Source organism: Diadema antillarum, unplaced genomic scaffold (assembly GCF_040938485.1).
Source record: "Diadema antillarum isolate AM-2024a unplaced genomic scaffold, OU_Dant_1.0 seq00001103_RagTag, whole genome shotgun sequence".
Classification (NCBI taxonomy): domain Eukaryota; kingdom Metazoa; phylum Echinodermata; class Echinoidea; order Diadematoida; family Diadematidae; genus Diadema; species Diadema antillarum.
In genome coordinates, this window is record NW_027271919.1 from 287,544 (window position 1) to 295,509 (window position 7,966).

The following is a 7,966-nucleotide window of genomic DNA, read 5'->3' on the forward strand; positions in this document are numbered from 1 at the left end:
TGTTTTAGACTGTAGATATTCCACTAAAATTGTTTTGTGGTGTTTGGAAATTTACGGGGTAGGAGTTTTTCCTGTGAAAAGCTTCCAAAAGTAAAGAAAGGAAAACAGGAAGAATTATCATTGAAATCATTGAAAGTTATCATTGAAATGTTTACCCCGCGATACAGATGGTGGATACAATGGTATTAAATTTGGTTGATGGATGTGATGTTGCGAGTTGCCCATCAAAATGAGAATTCCCTATCTAGTTCTGTGTGTCTGTAGAGCCTTGCAGCTAGTGCAGTGTGTTCAGATATCTATTTGTATGACATTTAGTCTTACCTGTCTGTGTATCATGTATTTCTAGGGGAATTCTTAAATAAAAAACGAAATAGATCAGTGAACTTTCATTGTACATGATTTCATTTCATAGCTGTAAAAAGAGCTTGCAGAACCAGGTGATAAATTGTTATGAAAACATTTATGATGGTGAAGTGCTGACATTTGAAAAGTAGGCAGTTGGATATTGAGATTTGCAATCCACATTGCACAACAGACTGTTGTTACAGCAGCCGTTGACGTTTTGCTTGAAGGAAAAATATTTTCCTGCCTGTAAACCTGCCAGTTAATATCGAAACCTGACGCGAGGATGAATGAAATAGGAAATAACACTTCTCCCAGTCAACACTTTGAGTGACATCATTGCGATTTTTAGTCCAATTAATTATGAATGAGGGAAGAATTGATGTGGCTAGATATGAGGCGGTCCCTGTCAACAAGTTGATGTCACAAGTGCGTTAGTCTTGGCAAACTTCCATACTCCATATTTCATGGCATATTCTCGTCAGTGGTGTACTTTTGGTGTTATTTTTCTGCAAGCAGGCAAAGATATCTCATATTAGCCTTCTGAGCTGTTACGTGCATTCTTTGTACCAGTAGCGACTGCAGTGATTATAAAAGATCTCTCATACATTTGTATATATATATCACCTTTCAATTCAATGTCGTATTTTAAAAGGCTTTAATACTAAATATTGCCACCAATCCCTGGAGACCCGGAAGCCAATTGATTGTTCTCTGTCTCAGTGTCTTTGTAGGTTGTAAATTTGAAGAATGTTCAGCTTGCATTCAGGAAGACAGTTTCCTTTTGCTAGGCATTGTGGGAAGGGGCTGTAAGACTCTGTCTTTATACCTGGCATGAAATGTCAAAGCACCCGGGGACTGGTTGCATAAAACTTTTACTTGAGAAAAACTCTGGTTGATTTTTCCACATTAACAAAAATTTTTTCCTATGTTAGAGTCAGTGGCAGCATCGTGCTAACACGAGTTTTCAGTTCTTACCACTGTTTTTCTCTTGATAAACATTTTATGCAACAGGCCCCAGATGGTGATCAATCAGAAATGGGAGGTAAACAAATAAAATGTGAATCGTGCAGCCACTTATAGACACAACTTCCACTGATCCTGACAAGAAATCAAGCAATTTAAAGAACAACTTTGTTTGTTTTTTTCAAATACCTTTAGATTTGGATGCAGTACAGTGTGGCGTGAGCTGGGATATTAATTCACTGTGTTGAATACCACCTTGTTACTTAAAGTGTTACAAGCTAAAATGTTTTCAAAAAAGTGCAAATGTAGCCAGACCAATGAATTCACCATGGAGAGATATCACTTTTTTTCCCTCTCAATTAATGATAAAAACCTTATGGTTCTGTCTGAAATATGCCACTTATATGTTACATTGCTTCTGTACCTTGAGTGTGAAATTGCCTTGTCTTATCTATTCCAGAAATTATAAATACAAGATGGGGAGCACTCTATGCGAATGATTTCTGTAAAAAAAAAAAGAAATGAAAAGAAAATGAACACATTGGCTTCGGATAGGGCAGGGACTCTGTAATATAGAGAGTACAGATCAATTCCCGAGTGTATTGTTTTGTTTTGTTTTGTCAAAGGAGCAAAACAGACATTTGTACTAATGCACTGCATCTCAGAAATTAATATTTCGCCAGCCTGAATAGCCGAGTATTGCTTTGCCCTTTGCTGGTGGTTTGTTTTTTATTTTTTGGTTTGTTTTTTTTAATCCTAAATGAGTCAAATTTGTTTTTCAGTCAAGCAGAATTATTCCAGATTTCCCTTAGATGTGATCTCTTTGTCAACTTGTCTTTCTATGAAGCACAAACATATTTCTCATGTTTTAATCTATGGAGGCCCATTGTGCGTTATCAGTGTAAATCATATTTGATATGTGCCCATTGGAAATATATTTGATAGCAAGCGATATATAAAAGACATGTATATTATGTGAATATATCGAATGTCATAATTGGTATGTTGTATGAGTATCTTACTTGTCATCATTGTACAGTGTGTCATTCCAGCAGTATGTGTCCTAGCCCCTATTTTATGGACCAGTGGCTTGCTGTGAAAAAGAGTTGTACATTGTACGTGTATATATTTCAACCTCTTTTTATGTGTTTTAATTGACAAAGAAATATACATCTGTCGAAAAAACAACTTACGGTGCGTTCGAGCGCTCTCCTAAATTAAACCGAACCATACCATATCCAGAGGAGCGCTTGATTGCTCCCAAAGTGTACCGCACTAAACCGAACCGAGCCAAAAGTGGACCACCTCACAATGTGCTCTAAAAGGGTTCCAAATGCACACCAGAAGTTGGCATGTGAAGAATGCGCACAACATACACATATTACGTCATAATGCAAACAGTTCATTCTCTTTGTTCAGAACATCTGGAAGTAGGTTAAGCATCCCGGGTGAATGACCCTGTTGCTATAACATATGTGACCTCCTCTAAAAATAACTTGTGAGGAAGGCTTTCCCCACAGAGCACTCAAACGCTCCAAATCTGGCACATTATGGTTCGGTACACTTTGGATTGGTTTGGATTGGTTTGGTTTGGATTGCTTTTGAGCACTCAAATGCACCGTTAGAGACTTCATTTAAGATTAATCTTTTTTTTCCAAAAGTTTGAAATCTCAAACTCTCTATCTTATAAGATAACTTTTATGACTCTCAATATTGCCTTGTTACATCGAAACCAGCAAGGTGCTTTCGAAATTGGTAATGTAATCTTGTGTCTTATAAAGTATACATGGTCATACTTTCTTCTTATATTGTATATACTCTGTGATGAAATCATATCAAATGTCAGACTTTAGTCCAGTCAGATAGTGGTTAATATTCCAATGTAAATATTCTGAAAGACTGCTCATTGCAAATGTTGTCATGCTTCATATATTTTATATATGTCATCCAGTCAAATTACATATTATTTCATGCATTCCAATTGTTAGAATTTGGCATAGGTCGTACCAGGATGACAGTCGGTCATAAAAACAAATTGATCACAAATACGATTTTCAAAATAAAACGTATGCTTTCTTCGGATCTTGTCATGAGGATTTTAAAAAAAAATTCTTTGTACATGTGCCTCTGGTCAGATCATTGATATGATATATAAAATACATGTATCATAGATGTGCACTGTTAAGATGTGTTGACTTAAAAATGTTTTTTTTTTTGTTTTTTTGTTTTTTTGCGTTTGTGTAGGTGCTTAATAATAGCGAGCTTGAATGTATATAATTTCTTTTCCTAGTGTAATACATGTGTCTGCATATTTGTAGGGAAAAATGACTACAGCAGAGATGCAAATGTCGGATTCCTTTGTAAAACTATTAAAGCGAGTGCCTTTGAGGCAAACACACACACACACACACATACCCGGTACACAAAACCATGCCCTAGGGCAGAAATTAGGCACACAGTGTAATGAAAATTCAACAGCAGATTATTGACCTGTTTCGTACAGGAACCTGGTGGCCTGCATTTTAAGTCTAAGGGTACAATTGTGTTTCAGAGTTCTGTATGGAACAGGTTAATTCAGTGTCGTGCAAAACCCACACGACTCTATTTGACCAGGGAGGGGTAAGAGATACTGATTGGACAGTATTGTAAATACCCCGGGTCTAATTGTACAGGTGCATAGTGGAAGGAGTATAGTCTTTAGATGTATACGTGTCCTTCTGTCATGATAAAAGTACTTGTGTTTTCTCTCTTGTAGTGGTCATGGTGAAATAAAATGGGATAATTGAAGAGCTGTTTGTGACCAAACTCTGTAGTCTCTGGTTTCAGTTTTGAGAAGCGGTTTCTATGACAACAGCAGGTGATGAGTGGTAGGATACTGTATCATTGGCTGAGAACCAGAAGGGCTTTAACACAATGTTGGGGGTATTGAGTTACTGCTGTCATGTTGTACACATTATGGTGTCAATTTAAATTTTTTCCATTTCCAGTATAAAGATGTTACAAATTATAGCCACAAGGGAGGTGGGATCTTCCCACCTCCCCGATTTTACCCAACTTTTGCAACAATGCTTACAAATCTACCCACTTTCGATAAAATTAACTATTTATGTAATGAATTTTCTCCGTTTTTATTTATGCTCAATTCTTACAACGCGATAGTGCCCTTCTAGTTCTCAGCTGATATCTCGTCCTTAGATCAAAAAGTAACAAAGTCATCAACAGTATCAAAATATCTACAGTTCCCAAGGCATCAATGGAACAGAAACTAAACACGACATGGAAGACTAATGACCAGCATTGTTTGAAACATCTAAATACTGTTCATGTATAATGGATGCTTTATCTAGGGTAAGGCATAGCATCTGACTATTACAGAGCAATGCAATATTTTTATCAGGTACAGAAATACCTTGCATGACTGTTAAAATAGAACACTGCTACACAATGCTCAAAAGCAAATATTGGGTTGAATTCACATATTTCCAAACTTGTAAAACAACAACTAGAGATAAAACCAATTAGTTGATACCCTGGTAACTAGTACAATGTAGCACAGCATCATTATTGCTCATGAACATTAAATCTTTTAAAAGTATCTATCATAAAATGTCTGAGTTCTCAGTCAAAAGTTTACATCACAAACAAAATGGAGTGAACAGATACAATGCAGTTTTGGTTCAGTTTTTATTTCAAATGGTGAAATTTGCACTAGCATTAAGTTCCAATTGTACACAGGATAACACAATACCACCTTGGAATGACCACCATGATTTATTACGTGCGAGTGTGTGTGTATGTGAAGAGTGTAGGAGTGTGTTGTGAGTGTGTGATTGAGTGATTGTGTTTGTGTTGTGTCAGTTTGTCTGTGCATTGTGTATGTATGATCATGTGTGTGTCCATATGGCCGCTTACACAACCAAACCAGAATATGAACAGACACTGTATATAAACTTCAGAGACTCCAACTCTCCCGCTTTCGACGGGACGTTTCCCGCCGAAAGCCCATTTTTTTTTGCAGAATCTCCCGTTCTCCCGCTTGAGATGATTTCTTACTTAGTATCATTGTATGTTGAAAAATAAGCCTTAGATAGCACGAGAGAGCATCTAGAACCATAGACCGTGAGGGACTTCGCGCTCGTGTGTGCGCTTTGCGCACATCAAGTTGGAGTCTCCCCTTTGCTAGGGGTTTTGGGCGGGAGAATCTCCAGATCAGAAGGTGCTTGGGGTTGGAGTCTCTGAAACTTGCAAAGCATCGAAATTAAACTCATGGAGAAATTCATCTTCCTCCAAAGATCACAGTGGCAAGAAAAGGCAATTACGTTGGCAACCTGTCAAAGTGAGAACATTATTACAGCTCCTATATCAAGCACTTTATTACCTCCGCCAAGGGAGGAGGTTATGTTTTCGTTACCGTTTGTTTGTTTGTTTGTTTGTCCGTGTGCAAAATAACTCAAAAAGTAGTTGACGTATTTGGATGAAACTTACAGGAAAGGTTGAGAATGACACAAGTAACAAATGATTAAATTTTGGTAGTGATCCGAGAATTTTGGGGGAATTTATGAAAGATTTTTAATATTTTGACAGGTAGGGTCAATGAACTTGGGAGTTCAAGCTGTGCATTTTGGGAGTTCAAGCTGTGCATTTTTGAGGTTTTCAAACGCGCACTAAAGTGCGTGCTCTAGTTTCTTCTAGAGGCGATGGAAATCACTGATCATCAGTGATTTCCATCGCCCGTCTATGGAAGGGCCCAAAGAGCTTTTCCCAAGTGGTGGAAAGGAGAAAAAATAATCTCTTTGGGAAGAGCAAGATCATTGGTGGAAAGAAGCTGCTTGGCAGAGGTCTGTGCTCTCAGAGTGCTTTTCTAGTTACTGAAAGTATTCATGTTTAAGACCATAATTTTGATTTGCCAAGTTGGAAGCACTACTAGTACTTCTCTTTAGGCTGGGATGTCCACAAACTTAAACTGAAATCATGGGGGGGGGGGGGGGGGGGGGGGGGGGCTCAAAAAAAAAGACTGAATGTCCCCTAAAATGAGTACAGTGTACAATGCACATCAAAAGATAATTTCTAAGAACATTCCAGCCACATTCTTTACTAGCATAACGTCAGTCCAGCAGCTTCAGCGGCATTAAAATCATAGCGTGATAAGTACTTCACCCAACTGGGAGGCACAGTATAATTTCGCTTTGTACACGTATCCGGTAGTATGCTCAAGCTTGCCTCCAAGTCTCCTGGTGAGGGGTGCTACTCCCACATGATCAAATCTGTACCTTTTGGACATGTGTTTATCATCTACACAAACTCAAATAGAATGTTGTGGGCATACCGTATGTCGAAAAAAAAAAAATACAACAGGACCCTTCGCAATGATAACTTAAAAGATAGTGAATCAATCCAAATACAATTTCAGGGTATGAAACTATAAGTCATCTACCAAATTTTGCAGAAAGCCCAATTCGATTTGCTTCAGTGGTCAAAGAGAAAAGAGGATTTTTGTAGAGCATGTCAGGAATCCCTTCCCTCCAAGTTCTGTCCATTGTGTTCACACATTAATACTGAGTATGCAATTCCAAGAGCATCCAAGTGCTAAACTTGGAAGAATCACATCCATGACATGCTTCACAACGATTCACATTTCTCTGTGACCGCTATTATAAAACCACATTGAATGAGGTTTTCTGCAAAATATAGGGAAGATGTTATCTTTTTAGACCCTGAAGTAGCATTTAGACAGTTTAATCATATTGGAAGTTATCAATGCAAAAATCTGATTGTAATTTTTTTTGGAGGACATACTGTAGAGTGAGATCATCAGGACTGGCCAAAACAATCTTACAAGGCACAGTGAGAGGAAAGAGAGCTAGAGGAAGACTGAAGAAGAGATGGGAAGATAACATTCAAGACTGGACAGGCCTAAGATTGAGAGAGGCACAAAGAGAGGCAGAGGAGATGGACGAATGGAGGAAACTGGTTGCGAAGTCTTCTGTGGCGCCCCCACAGCCTTCTCGACTATGGGATATGTAAGATTTAAATTTGACTATTCAAACAATTGTGTCTCAAGGTCCAATTTACAAATCTTCCCACTTCCCACAGTACAAACAGCATAGAGTATGGTGCAGACAGATTTGGATTGCAGCATTTCCTTTGTGTTCTATGCCAAGCACAACATTCCAAAGTTGGACATGACACAAGTACAACTGTACTGTCAAACATGTGATGGGAAGACAACATTCAAGACTGGACAGGACTGGAAAAGGCGCTCTATAAATGTCTACTATTATTATTAAACATGATATTTTTGTGGCATGAAATTTTCACGAGTTGCCTCTAACATTCAATGCATATACTGTAAACATAAACTTTTGCGTGCATTTTGATTTCGCAAATCTTGGCTCTCCCGAAATTCTCGAAATTAAAATGCATGCAAACATTCCTCGTTTTACAGTTATAAACTGAACAATGTCCCTTTGTGATAAGAGTTAGACTTGACAATACAGAACTACGTAGTACGGAGAAAACATCTTTGGCTATTTAGGTTTTTAGTACTTCTGTCTATTTTACATTGCATAGGAATGTCAAATGAGCTCTGTTCAATGAGATAAGTACAGTGACTGTTGGAAGGCGAGTAATGTTCCGTCCTTCTTGTCTGGATACCAAG